Source organism: Eurosta solidaginis, chromosome X (assembly GCF_040869045.1).
Source record: "Eurosta solidaginis isolate ZX-2024a chromosome X, ASM4086904v1, whole genome shotgun sequence".
Lineage (NCBI taxonomy): Eukaryota > Metazoa > Arthropoda > Insecta > Diptera > Tephritidae > Eurosta > Eurosta solidaginis.
The window spans coordinates 4,490,603-4,514,514 of record NC_090324.1 but is presented as its reverse complement, the minus strand read 5'-3'; the positions used below and the strand labels follow the sequence as shown (position 1 = coordinate 4,514,514).

The window sequence follows — 23,912 nt, the reverse complement described above, 5'->3', positions numbered from 1 at the left end:
ACTTTGCACACGTATCAAGGGTCGATGACAATGCATTAATGTGATGGTGTGGTAACATAAGGTCAACGGCTATAAGGTCAATTGGCCTTATTACCACTTTGAATTGCCATAAGTTTGATTGAAACTTTGCACACGTATCAAGGCCCGATGACAATGCAATAATTTGATGGTGGGTTGACGTAAAATTAACTGACATAAGGTCAATTGAACTTACGACCACCCCAAATGGCCATAGATTTGAAACCTTGCACATAATGCGAAAAACGCATTCCTTTTGTAACGTAGCAAAGTGCTACGTCACAATAACCTACTCACAGCCCTAACATTAAATATATACATACCCTAACACTAAATATATACATACCCTACGTCCTACATAATATGCCATTTAAATATACATACCCTACGATCGCCTGGCACAGCGAACAACCACCCGCACATAGTATGCCAAGTACCAACAGTGAACAACCAAACATACTCAGCACGCGTTGTACTGACTATCTGGCGTGCATTTTTCATCCGCTATCATAACGAGGAGTTATTGAGGAGCTGAATTCTTAACCATTTTATACGCTACCAAGTATGGAATGGCAAACGCCATCACTCACTGCATACTCCACCTAGGTAAGTAAGGCTGAGGCCAACTTACAATGGTAGGTATCAGAGGGGTCCCAAGGTGAACGGGGAAGACTCTCAGCGAACCCATCGGGCTCATGGATCCCCCCCCCCCCACCTACGGGAAACCAATCTTTGCACAACGTCCCACGGGGTAGGAGGGGATACGCTCTCCTTCTACCTTGAAGGACGGATGGGCACGGGTAGTTCCCTCAAGGATCGTCCAGGGCCAGTCCTGGGCTCCACTTGAGGGGCATTCCAGGCCCAATACATATCAATACGGGTGGCATTTGTCGCGGACAGTTCACCCAGGGCTGCTGAGGATCATCTCGCTCCCCCGTTCCCTGGGTGAAGTGCCGAGCCATATGCAACGGTGGACTTTACTACACCACTCATGGTCGCTAGGACTCGTGTCCGAGGCTCCCTGAGAGGAGTACTGAATCTACCTAGCACCCCTGTATACACATACATCTATACGCTGGGTATTACTAATATATACTCCACCTATGTCAAACTGCGCCCTTCTTGCCCGCCGCCGTCAATCGTTAGCCGTAGGAGCACCACCGTAATCCGCCTGAACCAATCCGAGTAAGCTTTCTCTGGGGGTGAGATACTATCTGAAGATCATCAACGCCGTTCTCTGAGAACCGCGACCCGTACCGTCATTTTCGAGACCCGCTTCCGTCGCTCCTGCGCTATCATCCGTGGCATCTATCTCCCTCCCTTTCTCTCTGGCATAAAAGGCTGTCGGCATCGAAAGTCAAAGCCGCATCGTGTGTGTGTGAGTGTGTTCGGAACAAAAACAACAACTAATTGTGTTGTTAACTGGTAGAGGTTAGTGGGAACTTCGCCTGACCCTGGAGCGGCTGAGCTTACCCCAGCCTTCGACAAAACCCACCTCACAAATGGCGCCCGAGCAGGGACCCATATCCGGAGAGGAAAGTGTAAAAGCAACAACAAGCACCAGCCCGCCGGGAGATGGGCCACCGAACACGCAACCACAATCAGAGGACAACACCAACCTATTGAATACCGACAGTTTGAACTGGATATATTCGCTGAAGAAAGAGAGACTCATCGAGGAGTGCAAGAGATACCGGATATTCGTTAACGGCAGCACTGTCGCTGAGCTACGCATAGCGCTCAGTGCCTACGTCAAGGCAAAACGAAATCGCAAGTCAACTGAAAATCTACTGAGAGAGGTTGAAGATGAAATCAAGGCAGAAGAAAATAGCCAAATTAAAACCCCCCTCTACCAAACTCCCTCCATCCATGTGACTACACCGTCTGCAGTTACAAAGGCCAATCAACGACTGTCACCACCCCGTACCGAGTTAACCGACGCCGAAGTAATGAACACGGTTCGCCGATGGGACGTCCATTTCACGGGTGAAGAAACGGTTTATGACTTTTTAGAGAGAATTGAGGAGCTGGCCGAGTGCTATAGCATTCCATTGGACAGATGACCAGACAAAGCAGACAAACAGCGCATTCTTTATCACCGTTGACCGAAGAATATAGCCGAGAGGAATCCTGTTGGAGATGCAAGGAGCGAGGACATATGCGCCACCAATGCCGAAAAGCCCGAAGACTATTTTGCTCCAGGTGTGAACGAGACAACATTCTGTCCAGAGATTGCAGGTGCGATAAGGCAAGCACCTTGACTCCCGACAGGCTACGGCACGGGAAAATACCACAATCAGCAGCCATCAACGAATAGCCGCCGAATGAAAAGATGCATGGCCGTCACTACGTCAAGCTCACAATAGAAGGGTTAAACGTCCGAGCCTTGGTGGACACCGGCGCAACGCTCACCTACGTAGGTGACACTATACGCAAGCTTCTGGAAGGCAAGAAAATAACATGCACACCCAGCGTTAGCAACGTACAGCTTGCCGATAGGACGTGCGTTGTTAGTTCGTACCAGTAACCATACTCTGTAACAATAAAGCAACCCACATGCGAGTGTCCACTCTGCTTAATTTAGCCGAATACATGATTCTAGGCATGGACTTCCTCAGAGAAAGGGTCTCACCCTCACCTTAGACGGAAACTTATTACCGCCAGCCACACCAACCCAGAACACCACAATTGCAAAACTAAGTGCCGTGACAGAAAGAAAGCATTTAAGCGCAACTCAAAATGCCGAACTCGAAGTTTTTTTAAACCACCACCAACGGATATTGGGGGGAATAACTGGTCCCAGCAGGGCAGCAGAACACGTAGTCTCGCTGAAACACGATCGACCTACTAAAACAGCGATATTACTAAGAAACCCAGCGATGCAACAGGTAATAAATGTTGAAATCGACGAATTACTAGCCAACAAACGGATCGAACCATCAAAAAGCGCTTGCAGTTCACCAATCGTCCTCGTGCGCAAGAAGCAAGGCGGTTGGAGGATGTGCATCGACTATCGCCAACTCAACGCTGTCAGTATACCATATGCGTATCCTTTACCCCAGATCGGGGCGATCTTGGACCAATTGAAAGAAGCAAAATTCATATCCACCATCGACCTGAAAAATGGGTATTGGCAAATACCTATGGCAAAAAGGTCCCGCCAGTATACCGCATTCACCGTCCCTAGCCGCGGACTTTTCCAGTGGAAGGTCATGCCCTTCGGGCTACACTCTGCTCCGGCCACCTTTCAACGCGCCCTAGACGCAATCCTTGGCCCAGAGCTCCAACCGAAGGTGTTTGCATACTTGGATGACATAATCGTTTTGGGAGACACGTTTGAAGAACACATCCACCACTTAAGGGAAGTTTTTTGAACGACTAAACCAAAACAACATGCAAGTAAATTTCGAAAAATGCAGTTTTGTGCAACAACAACTAAATTAGCTTGGACATATTATCAGCGAACAGGGAATCCACACCGATCCCGTAAAAACATAAGCCGTACGCGAAATGCCCGCGCCACTAAGCGTTCGGCAACTACGCCGGTTCCTCGGCCTCGCCTCATGGTACCGCCGATTCGTATCCGATTTTTCCACACTCGCCGCGCTACTCAACAAACTTTTGAAAAAGGGCCAGCGCTGGGAGTGGAACACGCCACAAGAAGATGCTTTCCAGAACCTCAAAGACAAACTGACCAGCGCCCCGGTACTGCGCTGCCCAGATTTCAAACACCCGTTCTTCCTACAAATCGACGCGAGCGGAGAGGGCCTAGGAGTTGTATTATTTCAACGCCTCTCGGATCAAGAGAGGGTAATTGCATACGCGAGCCGGACCTTTGCATACCTCGAGAAATGCTACTCCGCTACGGAGCAGGAGTGTCTGGCAGTATTGTGGGGCATACCCAAAATGAGGCCATATCTGGAGGGCTATCGATTAACCGTTATCACCGACCACCATTCATTAAAGTGGCCACACTCACTACAAAACCCCTCCGGACGGCTCGCCCGAAGGGCGCTAGAGATCCAGCAATACAACTTCGACATCGAATACCGAAAGGGGCGTTAAACATAGTAGCAGACACCCTGTCCCCGATGCCCACTCCCCATACGTCATGATGAGGCGGACATCATGTGTATTACAAGTAATACCAGCAGGGACTGGTATAACCGGAAAATGGACAAAACGTTACAGAACCCCAGCCGCCATCCTGACTGTCAGATCGTCGACAACCGCTTGTTTAGACACATAACATCACGCAATAAGCTCGACCGCTCGCTGCAATGGAAACTTTGTATTTCAGCCAACTACAAAAGAAACGTTCTAAAGGAAGTACACAACTCCACCACCGCAGGGCACCTCGGAGTAAAGAAAACTCTCAAACGTGCTCAGCAAAACTACTACTGGCCAGGAATGTATCACGACGTACTCAAATATGTTAAAGCATGCCACCAATGCGCAGAATACAAAGTTGAGCAAACGCGCCCAGCGGGATTGATGGCCACTATGCAATGCGCTAGACCATGGGAGATCGTTACGGCGGATTTTATAGGGCCCCTACCGCGAACCAAACAGGGGAATATGTGCCTCCTGGTTGACAAATTGTCCAAGTGGGTGGAACTAATACCAGTGAGGCAAGCAATAACCATGAGTGTTATCAAAGCTCTACACGAACGAGTGGTATACCGCTTTGGATGCCCAAAAGTATTCCTCAGCGACAACGGCAAACAATTCGTGGGGAAAGCATTAGCCTCATTCCTCGACGAACATCGAATAACCCACAAATTTACAGCCGCATATGCCCCCCACGAAAACCGACCGAAAGAGCTAACAGAGTAATCAAGACCATGATAGCGCAGCGCTCGAAAGCCGACCACCGCACCTGGGACAGGCTAAAGCAGCCAATACACAGAAAAAATACTACGATCTGCGCCGTAGACCCTGTAAACCACAAGTTTGGGGAAAAGGTGATGAAACGAGAGCATCCGCTCTCCTCCGCGGTCAATCAATTTACACAAAAATTTGCACCAAATTTCTCCTGACCCTATGTGGTAGAAAAATACATATCATACAATGCCGTCCAGCTGAAACACACCGAAGAGCACCACAAACGGACAGCGCATACACATCTACAGGACTTAAAACCCTACGCCGACGAACGCCCACTCACTGCCGAACCAGTAATATCTCCACCTAACACAACAGGTACATAACTCTGCTCTTATCATTACAGATTACGATGCGTCGCCAGCCTCACCGGATTCGCCACAAAACGTAGAGGAATGGGTACCGCCATTCGAGGCAAGGCCATGGCCACCCAACAAGGTGATCATACAGCAGGTACAAATTTTTCACGACCCCCGCTTTATCCCAACTTGATGCAAACAGTACACCCGCTGCTAAGCATAAGCGAGTGCGCAGACAACACAACCGACCGTAAAAAGGTAGAAGGCGAAACAGCTCGACCCACCGAAACAGAGACACCGGAAAAGATAAGTGAAGATCAAGCGGAGAAAACATTCAAAAAAATAGACGGCGTGAAGCGGCCAAAGAAGAATACGCCCCAATGGCACTTTCGATATGGCAAACAGCATGTGTACTGCACGCATATGAACGCGGACCACGCTTTAGTGAAGATCGCGGGGCACAAGAAAATAATGAAATATAAGGATTAACCTGGGTACCACCGTAATCTTAGGCTTCGATGCATTCAATATATTTTTATATTTTTTTTTAATTATTATTTTTATTTATTTTATTGCATGATAACAAAAATTAAAAAAAAAAAAAACAAATCCATGCAACCCTAGAAAACAAAGGAATTACATTTTTTTTATTTATATAAAGTCATACACGCAGAGAAATTGTTTTTATACGCGGTATCAGTAAGAAGAGAAGAATAAAACACTATACTCTTGTATGAATTGTTACCACTATAAAAAAAAGGAAAAAAAAACACAACAACAACACACGTATAGAAAAACAACTATTTTTTTTAGTAATACACAACGTTCTTCAAATCGCATAATATGCCGTTGCGACTTTATTGTTAGCTTGAGCAAATCATTGTCACAAATCTTTTTTGTTAACAATTTTAAATGTAAGTTGAAAACTATTATTTTGTTTATGAATGATTGTACGTAATATATATATATCATAAACATTTACCTCTAAAACTGGAAAAAAATATAGTTCAAATATATACCCATTTTTTTTTACTACAAAATACCTTTCAAACAAAATGTACAACTCCTACAAAAGAAAAACAGGAGACTTACACATGAATTTCAATTAATTAATATTAAGCTAAAAGAAGAATTTTTTTTTACATGAACAAAAAAAAAATAATAATAATACAATGTACAATGTTTTTTATGCTGAATCATATACATGTTTGAAAAAAAAAACAAAAATAATATATATATATATATATATATAAGTAAATATATGAATAAAGGAAAATACCGGACAACAAACACATACACGTACGTCGGCCGCGCCACCCTCAAGGTGGTAAAATATACCGGGACCACTTTGTCCGCGGCAGTGCAGGCCTTAATGCCACAAACTCCCGAATGCCGAATCCTTTCTTCCCTGAAGTGGGAGGGGGAATGTAACGTAGCAAAATGCTACGTCACAATAACCTACTCACAGCCCTAACATTAAAAATATACATACCCTACGTTCGCCTTGCACAGCGAATAACCATCCGCACATAATATGCCATTTAAATATACATACCCTACGATCGCCTGGCCCAGCGAACAACCACCCGCACATAGTATGCCAAGTACCAACAGTGAACAACCAAACATACTCAGCACGCGTTGTACTGAATATCTGGCGTGCATTTTTCATTCGCTATCATAACGAGGAGTTATTGATGAGCTGAATTCTTAACCATTTTATACGCTACCAAGTATGAAATGGCAAACGCCATCACTCACTGCATACTCTACCTAGGTAAGTAAGGCTGAGGCCAACTTACAATGGTAGGTATCAAAGGGTCCCAAGGTGAACGGGGAAGACTCTCAGCGAACCCATCGGGCTCATGGATCTCCCCCCCCCCCACCTACGGGAAACCAACCTTTGCACAACGTCCCATGGGGTAGGAGGGGATACGCTCCCCTCCTACCTTGAAGGACGGATGGGCACGGGTAGTTCCCCCAAGGAGCGTCCAGGACCAGTCCTGGGCTCCACTTGAGGGGCATGCCAGGCCCAATACATATCAATACGGGTGGCATTTGTCACGGAAAGTTCACCCATGGTTGCCGAGGATCATCTGGCTCCCCCGTTCCCTGGGTGAAGTGCCGAGCCATATGCAACGGAGGACTTTACTACACCATTTATGGTCGCTAGGACTCGTGTCCGAGGCTCCCTGTATACACATACATCTATACGCTGGGTATTACTAATATATACTCCACCTAGGTCAAACTGCGCCCTTCTTGCCTGCCGCCATCAATCGTTAGCCGTAGGAGCACCACCGTAATCCGCCTGAACCAATCCGAGTAAGCTTTCTCTGGGGTAAGATACTATTTGAAGATCATCACCACCGTTCTCTGAGAACCGCGACCCGTACCGTCATTTTCGAGACCCGCTTCCGTCGCTCCTGCGCTATCATCCGTGGCATCTATCTCCCTCCCTTTCTCTCTGGCATAAAAGGCTATCGGCATCGAAAGTCAAAGCCGCATCGTGTGTGTGTGCGTGTTCGGAACAAAAACAACAACTAATTGTGTTATTAATTGGTAGAGGTTAGTGGGACCTTCGCCTGACCCTGGAGCGGCTGAGCTTACCTCAGCCTTCGACAAAACCCACCCCAAACTTTATTAATGATAGAAGTGGATGCATGGCATATCTACGAAAGAGCATACTGGAGCCCTTTTTAACACGCTTTTATTAGTTTGGCTTGTATGTAGCGGAATCTTTGAGCTTAATTTTCACCGGTTTCTAGAAGTCTGATTAATTTGAAACTTTGCATACGTATCAAGGACCGATGACCATGCATTAATGTGATGGTGTGGTAACATAAGGTCAACCGCCATAAGGTAAATTGGCCTTATTACCACTTTGAATGACCAGAAGTTTGATTGAAACTTTGCACACATATCAAGGCTCGATGACAATGCATTAATATCATGGTGTGTTGACATAAGGTCAACTGCCATAAAGTCAATTTGCCTTATTACCAATTTGAATGGCCATAAGCTTGATTGAAACTTTCCACACGTATCAAGGTTCGATGAAAATGCATTAATGTGATGGTGTGGTGACATAAGATCAACGGCCATAAAGTCAATTGGCCTTATTACCACTTTGAATGACCATAAGTTTGATTGAAGCTTTGCACACGTATCAAGGCTCGATGACAATGCAATAATGTGATGGTGGGTTCACATAAGGTTAACGTACATAAGGTCCATTGAACTTGTGACCACCCCAAATGGCCATAGATTTGAAACCTTGCACATAATGCGAAAAACGCATTCCTTTATTAATGATAAAAGTGGATGCATGGCACATCTACGAAAGAGCATATTGGAGCCCTTTTTAGCATGCTTTTATTAGCTTGGCCAGTATTTATTTACATATTTATTTATTTATTATTTAAAGTCCACGACAAACTATGGTCGACTGCATAATATAAAAGATATATAAATATACAACTCAAAAGATAAAATTTAAGATATATCGAGATTTCAACCATGTTATATTACAAACCAAGATATACTAATGAACATTACTCTTTAATTTCAGAATATAATAATAATAAGGAATATGAGCAGAAATAAGATCTTATACCGAAATCTTATACTGGCAGAATACATCAGATTCCGCTCAGGATGACTTCGGAATGCAGTGGATTCCAATCTTCCTGTTGGAATGCAACAAGATTCCAATCAGCATGTCATGGGAATCCGGCAGTGCTAAGAGTAGTGTAATGAGGATACGCCATCACAAGGCATAAAAAGGTAACATGACCTGTATTGTTGGAATGCACCGGATTCCAATCAGCTCGATGCCTGACCCATAAGATTATACTGCCGGAATGCATACGATTCCGGTCAGTGACTCATGAAAGCGGAATCTTTGAGCTTAATTTTCACCGGTTTCTAGAAGTCTGATTAATATGAAACTTTGCATACGTATCAAGGGCCGATGACAATGCATTAGTGTGAGAGTGTGGTGACATAAGGTCAACGGCCATAAGGTCAGTTGGCCTTATTACCACTTTGAATGGCCATAAGTTTGATTGAAACCTTGCACACATATCAAGGCTCGATAACAATGCATTAATACGATGGTGTGTTGACATAAGGTCAACGGCCATAAGGTCAATTAGCCTTATTACCACTTTGAATGGCCATAAGTTTGATTGAAACTTTGCACACGTATCAAGGGTCGATGACAATGCATTAATGTGGTGGTGTGGTAACATAAGGTCAACGGCCATAAGGTCAATTGGCCTTATAACCACTTTGAATGGCGATAAGTTTGATTGAAACTTTGCACAAGTATCAAGGCTCGATGACAATTCAATAATGTGATGGTGGGTTGACATAAGGTTAACGGACATACGGTCAATTGAACTTATGACCACCCCAAATGGCCATAGATTCGAAACCTTGCACATAATGCGAAAAACGCATTCCTTTATTAATGATAGAAGTAGATGCATGGCACATCTACGAAAGAGCAAACTGGAGCCCTTTTTTAACACGCTTTTATTAGCTTGGCCTGTATGTAGCGGAATCTTTGAGCGTAATTTTCACCGGTTTCTAGAAGTCTGATTAATTTGAAACTTTGCATACGTATCAAGGACCGATGACAATGAATCAATGTGATGGTGTGCTGACATAAGGTAAACGGCCATAAGTTCAATTGGCTTTATTACCACTTTAAATGGCCATAAGTTTGATTGAAACTTGGCACACATATCAAGGCTCGATGAAAATGCATTAATATGATGGTGTGTTGACATAAGGTCAACGGCCATAAGGTCAATTGGTCTTATTACAACTTTGAATGGCCATAGGTTTGATTGAAACTTTGCACACGTATCAAGGCTCGATGACAATGCAATAATGTGAAGGTGGGGTGACATAAAGTTATCGGACGTAAGGTCAATTTAACTTATGACCACCCCAAATGGCCCTAGATTTGAAACCTTGCACATAATGCGAAAAACGCATTCCTTTATCAATGATAGAAGTAGATGCATGGCACATCTACGAAAGAGCATACTGGAGCCCTTTTTAACACGCTTTTATTAGCTTGGCCTGTATGTAGCGGAATCTTTGAGCTTAATTTTCACCTGTTTCTAGAAGTCTGATTAATTTGAAACTTTGCCTACCCTATCAAGGACCGATGACAATGCATTAATGTGATGGTGTGGTGACATAAGGTCAACGGCCATAAAGTCAATTGGCCTTATTACCACTTTGAATGGCCATAAGTTTGATTGAAACTTTGCACACGTATCAAGGGTCGATGACAATGCATTAATGTGATGGTGTGGTGACATAAGGTCAACGGCCATAAGGTCAATTGTCCTTATTACCACTTTGAATGGCCATATGTTTGATTGAAACTTTGCACACGTATCAAAGGTCGATGAGAATGCATTAATGTGATGGCGTGGTGACATAAGGTCAACGGCCATAAGGTCAATTGGACTTATTACCACTTTAGTGCCATAAGTTTGATTGAAACTTCGCACACGTATCAAGGCTCGATGACAAAGCAATAATGTGAAGGTGGGGTGACATAAGGTTAACGGATATAAGGTCAATTGAACTTATGACCAACCCAAATGGCCATAGATTTGAAACCTTGCACATAATGCGAAAAAGCATTCCTTTATTAATGATAGAAGTGGATGCATGGCACATCTACGAAAGAGCATACTGGAGCCCTTTTTAACACGCTTTTATTAGCTTGGCCTGTATCTATGTAACGGAATCTTTGAGCTTAATTTTCACCGGTTTCTAGAAGTCTGATTAATTTGAAACTTTGCACACGTATCAAGAGTCGATGACAATGCATTAATGTGATGGTGTGGTGACATAAGCTCAACGATCATAAGGTCAGTTGGCCTTATTACCACTTTGAATGGCCATAAGTTTGATTGAAACTTTGCACAAATATCAGGGCTCGATGAAAATGCATTAATGTGATGGTGTGGTGATATAAGGTCAACGGCCATAAGGTCAATTGGACTTATTACCACTTTAGTACCATGAGTTTGATTGAAACTTCGCACACGTATCAAGGGTCGATGACAATGCAATAATGTGAAGGTGGGGTGAAATAAGGTTAACGGATATAAGGTCAATTGAACTTATGACCACCCCAAATGGCCATAGATTTGAAACCTTGTACATAATGCGAAAAACACATTCCTTTATTAATGATAGAAGTGGATGCATGGCACATCTACGAAAGAGCATACTGGAGCCCTTTTTAACACGCTTTTATTAGCTTGGCCTGTATGTAGCGGAATCTTTGAGCTTAATATTCACCTGTTTCTAGAAGTCTGATTAATTTGAAACTTTGCATACCCTATCGAGGACCGATGACAATGCATTAATGTGATGGTGTGGTGACATAAGGTCAACGGCCATAAAGTCAATTGGCCTTATTACCACTTTGAATGGCCATAAGTTTGATTGAAACTTTGCACACATATCAAGGCTCGATGACAATGCATTTATATGATGGTGTGTTGACATAAGGTCAACGGCCATAAGGTCAGTTGGCCTTATTACCACTTTGAATGGCCATAAGTTTGATTGAAACTTTGCACACGTATCAAGGGTGGATGACAATGCATTAATGTGATGGTGTGGTAACATAAGGTCAACGGACATAAGGTCAATTGGCCTTATTACCACTTTGAATGGCCATAAGTTTGATTGAAACTTTGCACACGTATCAAGCCTCGATGACAATGCAATAATGTGATGGTGGGTTGACATAAGTTTAACGGACATAAGGTCAATTGAACTTACGACCACCCCATATGGCCATAGATTTGAAACCTTGCACATAATGCGAAAAATGCATTCCTTTATTAATGATAGAAGTGCATGCATGGCACATCTACGAAAGAGCATACTGGCGCCCTTTTTAACACGCTTTTATTAGCTTGGCCTGTATGTAGCGGAATCTTTGAGCTTAATTTTCACCGGTTTCTAGAAGTCTGATTAATTTGAAACTTTGCATACGCTATCAAGGACCTATGGCAATGCATTAATGTGATGGTGTGGTGACATAAGGTCAACGGCCATAAGGTCAATTGTCCTTATTACCACTTTGAATGGCCATATGTTTGATTGAAACTTTGCACACGTATCAAAGGTCGATGACAATGCATTAATGTGATGGCGTGGTGACATAAGGTCAACGGCCATAAGGTCAATTGGACTTATTACCACTTTAGTGCCATAAGTTTGATTGAAACTTCGCACACGTATCAAGGCTCGATGACGATGCAATAATGTGAAGGTGGGGTGACATAAGGTTAACGGATATAAGGTCAATTGAACTTATGACCAACCCAAATGACCATAGATTTGAAGCCTTGCACATAATGCGAAAAAGCATTCCTTTATTAATGATAGAAGTGGATGCATGGCACATCTACGAAAGAGCATACTGGAGCCCTTTTTAACACGCTTTTATTAGCTTGGCCTGTATGTAGCGGAATTTTTGAGCTTAATTTTCACCGGTTTCTAGAAGTCTGATTTATTTGAAACTTTGCATACGTATCAAGGACCGATAACAATGCATTAATGTGATAGTGTGGTGCATAAGGTCAACGGCCATAAGGTCAATTGGCCTTATTACCACTTTGAATCGCCATAAGTTTGATTGAAACTTTGCACACATATCAGGGCTCGATGACAATGCATTAATATGATGGTGTGTTGTCATAAGGTCAGCGGACATAAAGTCAATTGGCCTTATTACCACTTTGAATGGCCATAAGTTTGATTGAAACTTTGCACACGTATCAAGGGTCGATGAAAATGCATTAATGTGATGGTGTGGCGACATTAGGTCAACGGCCATAAGGTCAGTTGGCCTTATTACCACTTTGAATGGCCATAAGTTTGATTGAAACTTTGCACACGTATCAAGGCTCGATGACAATGCATTAATATGATGGTGTGGTGACATAAGGTCAACGGCCATAAGGTCAATTGAACTTAAAACCACCCCAAATGGCCATAGATTTGAAATTTTGTACATAATACGAAAACCGCATTCCTTTATTAATGATAGAAGTGGATGCATGGCACATCTACTAAAGAGCATACTGGAGCCCTTTTTAACACGCTTTTATTAGCTTGGCCTGTATGTAGCGGAATCTTTGAGCTAAATTTTCACCGGTTTCTAGAAGTCTGATATATTTGAAACTTTGCATACGTATCAAGGACCGATAACAATGCATTAATGTGATAGTGTGGTGCATAAGGTCAACGGCCATAAGGTCAATTGGCCTTATTACCACTTTGAATCGCCATAAGTTTGATTGAAACTTTGCACACATATCAAGGCTCGATGACAATGCATTAATATGATGGTGTGGTTACATAGGGTCAACGGCCATAAGGTCAATTGAACTTAAAACCACCCCAAATGGCCATAGATTTGAAATTTTGTACATAATACGAAAACCGCATTCCTTTATTAATGATAGAAGTCGATGCATGGCACATCTACGAAAGAGCATAGTGGAGCCCTTTTTTAACACGCTTTAATTAGCTTGGCCTTAATGTAGCGGAATCTTTGAGCGTAATTTTCACCGGTTTCTAGAAGTCTGATTAATTTGAAACTTTGCATACGTATCAAGGACCGATGACAATGCATTAATGTGATGGTGTGGTGACATAAGGTCGACGGCCATAAGGTCAATTGGCCTTATTACCACTTTGAATGGCAATAAGTTTGATTGAAACTTTGCACAAGTATCAAGGCTCGATGAAAATGCAATAATGTGATGGTGTGATGACACAAGGTCAACGGCCATAAGGTCAATTGGCCTTATTACCACTTTGAATTGCCATAAGTTTGATTGAAACTTTGCACACATATCAAGGCTCGATGACAATTCATTAATACGATGGTGTGTTGACATAAGGTCACCTGCCATAAGGTCAATTGGCCTTATTACCACTTTGAATGGCCATAAGTTTGATTGAAACTTTGCACACGTATCAAGGGTCGATGACAATGCATTAATGTGATGGTGTGGTAACATAAGGTTAACGGCCATAAGGTCAGTTGGCCTTATTACCACTTTGAATGGCCATAAGTTTGATTGAAACTTTGCACACGTATCAGGGCTCGATGGCAACGCAATAAGGTGATGGTGGGTTGACATAAGGTTAACGATAATAAGGTCAATTGAACTTATGAACACACCAAATGGTCATAGAATTGAGACCTTGCACATAATGCGAAAAACGCATTCGTTTATTAATGATAGAAGTGGATGCATGGCACATCTACGAAAGAGCATACAGGAGCCCTTTTTACATGCGTTTATTAGCTTGGCCTGTATGTAGCGGAATCTTTGAGCTTAATTTTAGCCTGTTTCTAGAAGTCTGATTAATTTGAAACTTTGCATACGTATCAAGGACTGATGACAATGCACTAGTGTGATAGTGTGGTGACATAAGGTCAACGGCCAGAAGGTCAATTGGCCTTATTACCACTTTGAATGGCCATAAGTTTGATTGAAACTTTGCACACGTATCAGGGCTCGAGGACAATGCAATAATGTGATGGTGGGTTGACATATGGTTAACGGACATAAGGTCAATTGAACTTATGAACATACCAAATGGCCATAGATTTTAAACCTTGCACATAATGCGAAAATTGCATTCCTTTATTAATGATAGAAGTGGATGCATGGCACATCTACGAAAGAGCATACTGGAGCCCTTTTTTTAACACGCTTTTATTAGCTTGGCCTGTATCTATGTAACGGAATTTTTGAGCTTAATTTTCACAGGTTTCTAGAAGTCTGATTAATTTGAAACTTTGCACACGTATCAAGGGTCGATGACAATGCATTAATGTGATGGTGTGGTGACATAAGGTCAACGGTCACAAGGTCAATTGGCCTTATTACCACTGTGAATGGCCATAAGTTTGATTGAAACTTTGTGCACATATCAGGGCTCGATGACAATGCATTAATGTGATGGTGTGGTGACATAAGGTCAACGGCTATAAGGTCAATTGGCCTTATTACCACTTTGAATGGCCATAAGTTTGATTGAAACTTTGCACACGTATCAAGGGTCGATGAAAATGCATTAATGTTATGGTGTAGGGACATAAGGTCAACGGCCATAAGGTCAGTTGCCCCTATTACCACTTTGAATGGCCAAAAGTTTGATTAAAACTTTGCACACGTATCAAGGCTCGATGAAAATGCAATAATGTGATGGTGGGTTGATATTAGGTTAACGGACATAAGGTCAATTGAACTTACGACCACTCCAAATGGCCATAGAATTGAAACCTTGCAGATAATGCGAAAAACGCATTCCTTTATTAATGATAGAAGTGGATGCATGGCACATCTAAAAAAGAGCTTACTGGAGCCCTTTTTTAACACGCTTTTATTAGCGTGGCCTGTATGTAACGGAATTTTTGAGCTTAATTTTCACCGGTTTCTATAAGTCTGATTAATTTGAAACTTTGCATACGTATCAAGGACCGATGCCAATGCATTAATGTGATGGTGTGATGGCATAAGGTCAACGGCCATAAGGTCAATTGGCCTTATTACCACTTTGAATGGACATACGTTTGATTGAAACTTTGCACTCATATCAAGGGTCAATGAAAATGCAGTAATGTGATGGTGTGGTGACATGAAGTCAACGGCCATAAGGTCAATTGGCCTTATTACCACTTTGAATGGCCATAAGTTTTATTTAAACTTTGCGCACGTATCAAGGCTCGATGACAATGCAATAATGTGATGGTGGGGTGACATAAGGTGAAAGGAGATAAGGTCAATTGAATTTATGACCACCCGAAATGGCCATAGATTTGAAACCTCGCACATAATGCGAAAAACGCATTCCATTAGAAGTGGATGCATGGCACATCTACGAAAGAGCATACTGGAGCCCTTTTTAACACGCTTTTATTAGCTTGACCTGTATCTATGTAACGGAATCTTTGAGCTTAATTTTCACCGGTTTCTAGAGGTCTGATTAATTTGAAACTTTGCATACGTATCAAGGATCGATGACAATGCATTGATGTGATGGTGTGGTGACATAAGGTCGACGGCCATAAGGTCAATTGGCCTTATTACCACTTTGAATGGCAATAAGTTTGATTGTAACTTTGCGCACGTGTCAGGGCTCGATGACAATGCATTATTGTTATGGTTTGGTGACATAAGGTCAACGGCCATAAGGTCAAGTGGCCTTATTACCACTTTGAATGGCCATAAGTTTGATTGAAACTTTGCACACGTATCAAGGCTCGATGGCAATGCAATAATGTGATGGTGGGTTGACATAAGGTTAACCGACATACGGTCAATTGAACTTATGACCACCCCAAATGGCCGTAGATTTGAAACCTTGCGCATAATGCGAAAAACGCATTCCTTTATTAATGATAGAAGTGGATGCATGGCACATATACGAAAGAGCATATTGGAGCCCTTTTAACATGCTTTTATTAGCTTGGCCAGTATGTAGCGGAATCTTTCAGCTTAATTTTCACCGGTTTCTAGAAGTCTGATTAATTTGAAACTTTGCATACGTATCAAGGACCGATGACAATGCATTATTGTGATGGTGTGGTAATATAAGGTCAACGGCCATAAGGTCAATTGGCCTTATTACCACTTTGAATGGCCATAAGTTTGATTGAAACTTTGCACACATATCAAGGCTCGATGACAATGTATTAATATGATGGTGCGTTGACATAAGGTCAACGGCCATAAGGTCAATTGGCCTTATTACCACTTTGAATGGCCACAAGTTTGATTGAAACTTTGCACACATATCAAGGGTCGATGACAATGCATTAATGAGATGGTGTCGTAACATAAGGTCGACGGCCATAAGGTCAATTGGCCTTATTACTACTTTGAACGGCCATAAGTTTGATTGAAACTTTGCACACGTATCAAGGCTCGATGACAATGCAATAATGTGATGGTGGGTTGACATAAGGTTAACGGACATACGGTCAATTGAACTTATGACCACCCCAAATCGCTATAGATTTGAAACCTTGCACATAATGCGAAAAACGCATTCCTTTATTAATGATAGAAGTGGATGCATGGCACATCTACGAAAGAGCATAGTGGAGCCCTTTTTTAACACGCTTTAATTAGCTTGGCCTTAATGTAGCGGAATCTTTGAGCGTAATTTTCACCGGTTTCTAGAAGTCTGATTAATTTGAAACTTTGCATACGTATCAAGGACCGATGACAATGCATTAATGTGATAGTGTGGTGAAATAAGGTCAACGGCCATAAGGTCAAGTGGCCTTATTACCACTTTGAATGGCCATAAGTTTGATTGAAACTTTGCACACGTATCAAGGCTCGATGACAATGCAATAATGTGATGGTGGGTTGACATAAGGTTAACCGACATACGGTCAATTGAACTTATGACCACCCCAAATGGCCGTAGATTTGAAACCTTGCGCATAATGCGAAAAACGCATTCCTTTATTAATGATAGAAGTGGATGCATGGCACATATATGAAAGAGCATATTGGAGCCCTTTTAACATGCTTTTATTAGCTTGGCCAGTATGTAGCGGAATCTTTCAGCTTAATTTTCACCGGTTTCTAGAAGTCTGATTAATTTAAAACTTTGCATACGTATCAAGGACCGATGACAATGCATTAATGAGATGGTGTCGTAACATAAGATCAACGGCCATAAGGTCAATTGGCCTTATTACTACTTTGAATGGCCATAAGTTTGATTGAAACTTTGCACACATATCAAGGCTCGATGACAATGCATTAATATGATGGTGCGTTGACATAAGGTCAACGGCCATAAGGTCAATTGGCCTTATTACCACTTTGAATGGCCATAAGTTTGATTGAAACTTTGCACACGTATCAAGGCTCGATGACAATGCAATAATGTGATGGTGGGTTGACATAAGGTTAACGGACATACGGTCAATTGAACATATGACTACCCCAAATAGCTATAGATTTGAAACCTTGCACATAATGCGAAAAACGCATTCCTTTATTAATGATAGAAGTGGATGCATGGCACATCTACGAAAGAGCATAGTGGAGCCCTTTTTTAACACGCTTTAATTAGCTTGGCCTTAATGTAGCGGAATCTTTGAGCGTAATTTTCACCGGTTTCTAGAAGTCTGATTAATTTGAAACTTTGCATACGTATCAAGGACCGATGACAATGCATTAATGTGATAGTGTGGTGAAATAAGGTCAACGGCCATAAGGTCAATTGGCCTTATTACCACTTTGAATGGCCATAAGTTTGATTGAAACTTTGCACACATATCAAGGCTCGATGACAATACATTAATATGATGGTGCGTTGACATAAGGTCAACGGCCATAAGGTCAATTGGCCTTATGACCACTTTGAATGGCCATAAGTTTGATTGAAACTTTGCACACATATCAAGGCTCGATGACAATGCATTAATATGATGTTGTGTTAAAACTTTGCACACATATCAAGGCTCGATGACAATGCATTAATATGATAGTGTGTTGACATAAGGTCAACGGTCATAAGGTCAATTGGCCTTATTACCGCTTTGAATGGCCATAGGTTTGATCTGCCGACCCTTGGCAATTTCGGCGAAAGACCGCGTCCAGCCTCCCTGCGTCTTGGCCCTTTTCGGTGCCGTGGGGTTGGATTCATCCATGGACCGTGGCGTTTCGAGGTTTCATCACTCTCGACTAAAACTTTTAAAATTATTTGACCTAAAAAATTAAAAATAAATAATAGTTTAAAAAACTAAAAAAACACGCTTTTATAGCAAACCGATCTAAAAAATAGAAAATAAATTTCAATTAAAAAGAGTTTATATAACAGTAGTAGAAGGTTAAACAATAGTTTATAGTTAATCACCACAAAATAAAATTATAATAAAATTTAAGTTATTAACAGAATAATTTAATTCAGAGTAAAAAGCGTGGGGTGCATTTGACTACATTTCATACCTTTCGTCTGAGATAGTTGCCAATATAATGATTCTAACATTCAATATCAAGCACCCCACGCTTTTTACTGTGAAGTAAAAAATTATTCTGTTAATAACTTAAATTTTATTATAATTTTATTTTGAGGTGATTAACTACAAACGATTGTTTAACCTTATACTACTGTTATATAAACTCTTTTTAATTGAAATTTATTTTCTATTTTTAACACGCTTTTATTAGCTTGGCCTGTATGTAGCGGAATCTTTGTGCTTAATTTTCACCGGTTTATTGAAGTCTGATTAATTTTATACTTTGCATACGTATCAAGGGCCGATGAAAATGCATTAATGTGAAGGTGTGGTGACATAAGGTCAACGGCCATAAGGTCAATTGTCCTTATTACCACTTTGAATGGCCATAAGTTTGATTGAAACTTTGCACACATATCAAGGCTCGAGCAATGCATTAATGTGATGGTGTGGTGACATAAGGTCAACGGCCATAAGGCCAATTGGCCTTATTACCACTTTGAATGGTCATAAGTTTGATTGAAACTTTGCACACGTATCAAGGGTCGATGAAAATGCAGTAATGTGATGGTGTGGTGACATGAGGTCAACGGCCATACGGTCAATTGGCCTTATTACACCTTCGAATGGCCATAAGTTTGATTGAAACTTTGCACACGTATCAAGGCTCGATGACAATGCAATAATGTGATGGTGGGTTGACATAAGGTTAACGGACATACGGTCAATTGAACTTATGACCACCCCAAATGGCCGTAGATTTGAAACCTTTCACATAGTGCGAAAAACGCATTCCTTTATTAATGATAGAAGTGGCTGCATGGCACATCTACGAAAGAGCATACTGGAGCCCTTTTTAACATGCTTTTATAACTTGGCCAGTATGTAGCGGAATCTTTGAGCTTAATTTTCACCGGTTTCTAGAAGTCTGATTAATTTGAAGCTTTGCATGCGTATCAAGGACCGATGACAATGCATTAATGTGATGGTGTGGTGACATAAGGTCAACGGCCATAAGGTCAACTGGCCTTATTACCACTTTGAATGGCCATAAGTTTGATTGAAACTTTGCACACATATCAAGGCTCGATGACAATGCATTAATATGATGGTGTGTTGACATAAGGTCAACGGTCATAAGATCAATTGGCTTTATTACTACTTTGAATGGCCATAAGTTTTATTGAGACTTTGCACACGTATCAAGGGTCGATGACAATGCATTAATGTGATGGTGTGGTAACATAGGGTCAACGGCCATAAGGTCAATTGGCCTTATTACCACTTTGAATGGATATAAGTTTGATTGAAACTTTGCACACGTATCAAATCTCCATGAAAATGCAATAATGTTATGGTGGGTTGTCATAAGGTTAACGGACATACGGTCAATTGAACTTATGACCGCCCCAAATGGCCATGGATTTGAAACCTTGCACATAATGCGAAAAACGCATTCCTTTATTAATGATAGAAGTGGATGCATGGCACATCTACGAAAGAGCATACTGGAGCCCTTTTTAAAACGCTTTTATTAGCTTGGCCTGTATCTATGTAACGGAATCTTTGAGCTTAATTTTCACCGGTTTCTAGAAGTCTGATTAAATTGAAACTTTACATACGTATCAAGGATCGATGAAAATGCATTGATGTGATGGTGTGGTGACATAAGGTCGACGGCCATAAGGTCAATTGGCCTTATTATTACTTTGAATGGCCATAAGTTTGATTGTAACTTTGCGCACGTGTCAGGGCTCGAGGACAATGCATTATTGTGATGGTTTGGTGACATAAGGTCAACGGCCATAAGGTCAATTGGCCTTATTACAAATTTGAATGGCCATAAGTTTGATTGAAACTTTGCACATATATCAAGGCTCGATGAAAATTCATTAATGTGATGGGGTGGCGACATAAAGTCAACGGCCATAAGGTCAATTGGCTTTTTACCCCTTTGAATGGCCATAAGTTTGACTGAAACTTTGCACACATATCAATGCTCGATGGCAATGCATTAATGTGATGGTGTGGTGACATAAAGTCAACGGTCATAAGGTCAATTGGCCTTATTACCACTTTGAATGGCCATAAGTTTGATTGAAACTTTGCACACGTATCAAGGCTCAATGACAATGCAATAATGTGATGGTGGGTTGACATAAGGTTAACGGACATACGGTCAATTGAACTTATGACCACCCCAAATGGCCGTAGATTTGAAACCTAGCACATAGTGCGAAAAACGCATTCCTTTATTAATGATAGAAGTGGATGCATGGCACATCTACGAAAGAGCATACTGGAGCCCTTTTTAACATGCTTTTATAACTTGGCCAGTATGTAGCGGAATCTTTGAGCTTAATTTTCACCGGTTTCTAGAAGTCTGATTAATTTGAAGCTATGCATGCGCATAAAGGACCGATGACAATGCATTAATGTGATGGTGTGGTGACATAAGGTCAACGGCCATAAGGTCAATTGGCCTTATTACCACTTTGAATGGCCATAAGTTTGATTGAAACTTGGCACACATATCAAGGCTCGATGACAATGCATTAATATGATGGTGTGTTGACATAAGGTCAACGGTCATAAGGTCAATTGGCTTTACTACTACTTTGAATGGCCATAAGTTTGATTGAAACTTTGCACACGTATCAAGGGTCGATGACAATCCATTAATGTGATGGTGTGGTAACATAAGGTCAACGGCCATAAGGTCAATTGGCCTTATTACCACTTTGAATGGATATAAGTTTGATTGAAACTTTGCACACGTATCAAGGCTCCATGAAAATGCAATAATGTGATGGTGGGTTGTCATAAGGTTAACGGACATCCGGTCAATTGAACTTACGACCACCCCAAATGGCCATAGATTTGAAACCTTGCACATAATGCGAAAAACGCATTCCTTTATTAATGATAGAAGTGGATGCATGGCACATCTACGAAAGAGCATAATTGAGCCCTTTTTTAACACGCTTTTATTAGCTTAGCCTGTATGTAGCGGAATCTTTGAGCTTAATTTTCACCGGTTTCTGGAATTCTGATTAATTTTAAACTTTGCATACGTATCAAGGACCGATGAAAATGCATTAATGTGATGGTATGGTGACATAAGGTCAACGGCCATAAGGTCAATTGTCCTTATTACCTCTTTGAATGGCCATAAGTTTGATTGAAACTTTGCACACATATCAAGGCTCGATGGCAATGCATTTGTGTGATGGTGTGGTGACATAAGGTCAACGGCCATAAGTTCAATTGGCCTTATTACCACTTTGAATGGCCATAAGTTTGATTGAAACTTTGCACACATATCAAGGGTCGATGAAAATGCAGTAATGTGATGGTGTGGTGACATGAGGTCAACGGCCATAAGGTCAGTTGGCCTTATTACCCCCTTGAATGGCTATAAGTTTGATTGAAACTTTGCACAGGTATCAAGGCTCGATGACAATGCAATAATGTGATGGTGGGCTGACATAAGGTAAACGGAGATAAGGTCAATTGGATTTATGACCACCCCAAATGGCCATAGATTTGAAACCTTGGCCATAATGCGAAAAACGCATTCCTTTGTTAATGATAGAAGTGGATGCATGGCACATCTACGAAAGAGCATACTGGAGCCCTTTTTAACACGCTTTTATTAGCTTGGCCTGTATCTATGTAACGGAATCTTTGAGCTTAATTTTCACAGTTTCTAGAAGTCTGATTAATTTGAAACTTTACATACGTATCAAGGATCGATGAAAATGCATTGATGTGATGGTGTGGTGACATAAGGTCGACGGCCATAAGGTCAATTGGCCTTATTATCACTTTGAAAGGCCATAGGTTTGATTGTAACTTTGCGGACGTGTCAGGGCTCGATGACAATGCATTATTGTGATGTTTTGGTGACATAATGTCAACGGCCATAAGTTCAATTGGCCTTATTACAAATTTGAATGGCCAAAAGTTTGGTTGAAACTTTGCACATATATCAAGGCTCGATGGCAATGCATTAATGTGATGGTGTGGTAACATAAGGTCAACGGTCATAAGGTCAATTGGCTTTATTACCACTTTGAATGGCCATAAGTTTGATTGAAACCTTGCACACGTATCAAGGCTCGATGACAATGCAATAATGTGATGGTGGGTTGACATAAGGTTAACGGACATACGGTCAATTGAACTTATGACCACCCCAAATGGCCGTAGATTTGAAACCTTGCACATAATGCGAAAAACGCATTCTTTTATTAATGATAGAAGTGGATGCATGGCACATCTACGAAAGAGCATACTGGAGCCCTTTTTAACATGCTTTTATAACTTAGCCAGTATGTAGCGGAATCTTTGAGCTTAATTTTCACCTGTTTCTAGAAGTCTGATTAATTTGAAACTTTGCATACGTATCAAGGACCGATTACAATGCATTTACGTGATGGTGTGGTGACATAAGGTCAACGGCCATAAGGTCAATTGGCCTTATTAACACTTTGAATGGCCATAAGTTTGATTGAAACTTTGCACACATATCAAGGCTCTATGACAATATATTAATATGATGGTGTGTTGACATAAGGTCAACGGTCATAAGGTCAATTGGCTTTATTACCACTTTGAATGGCCATAAGTTTGATTGAAACTTTGCACACTTA

At 41.5% G+C, this 23,912-nt stretch overlaps 1 protein-coding gene and 1 pseudogene across 1 annotated transcript in view; both read left to right on the top strand.

The window, feature by feature from the left end:
• Ca-alpha1D (Ca[2+]-channel protein alpha[[1]] subunit D) overlaps window positions 1–23,912 on the top strand; it is a 6,221,746-nt gene that overhangs the window by 2,534,606 nt on the left and 3,663,228 nt on the right. The gene's annotated exons all lie outside the window — the stretch shown is intronic.
• Window positions 5,325–23,912, top strand: part of LOC137234333 (AP-1 complex subunit beta-1-like) — a 96,695-nt pseudogene continuing 78,107 nt past the window's right edge.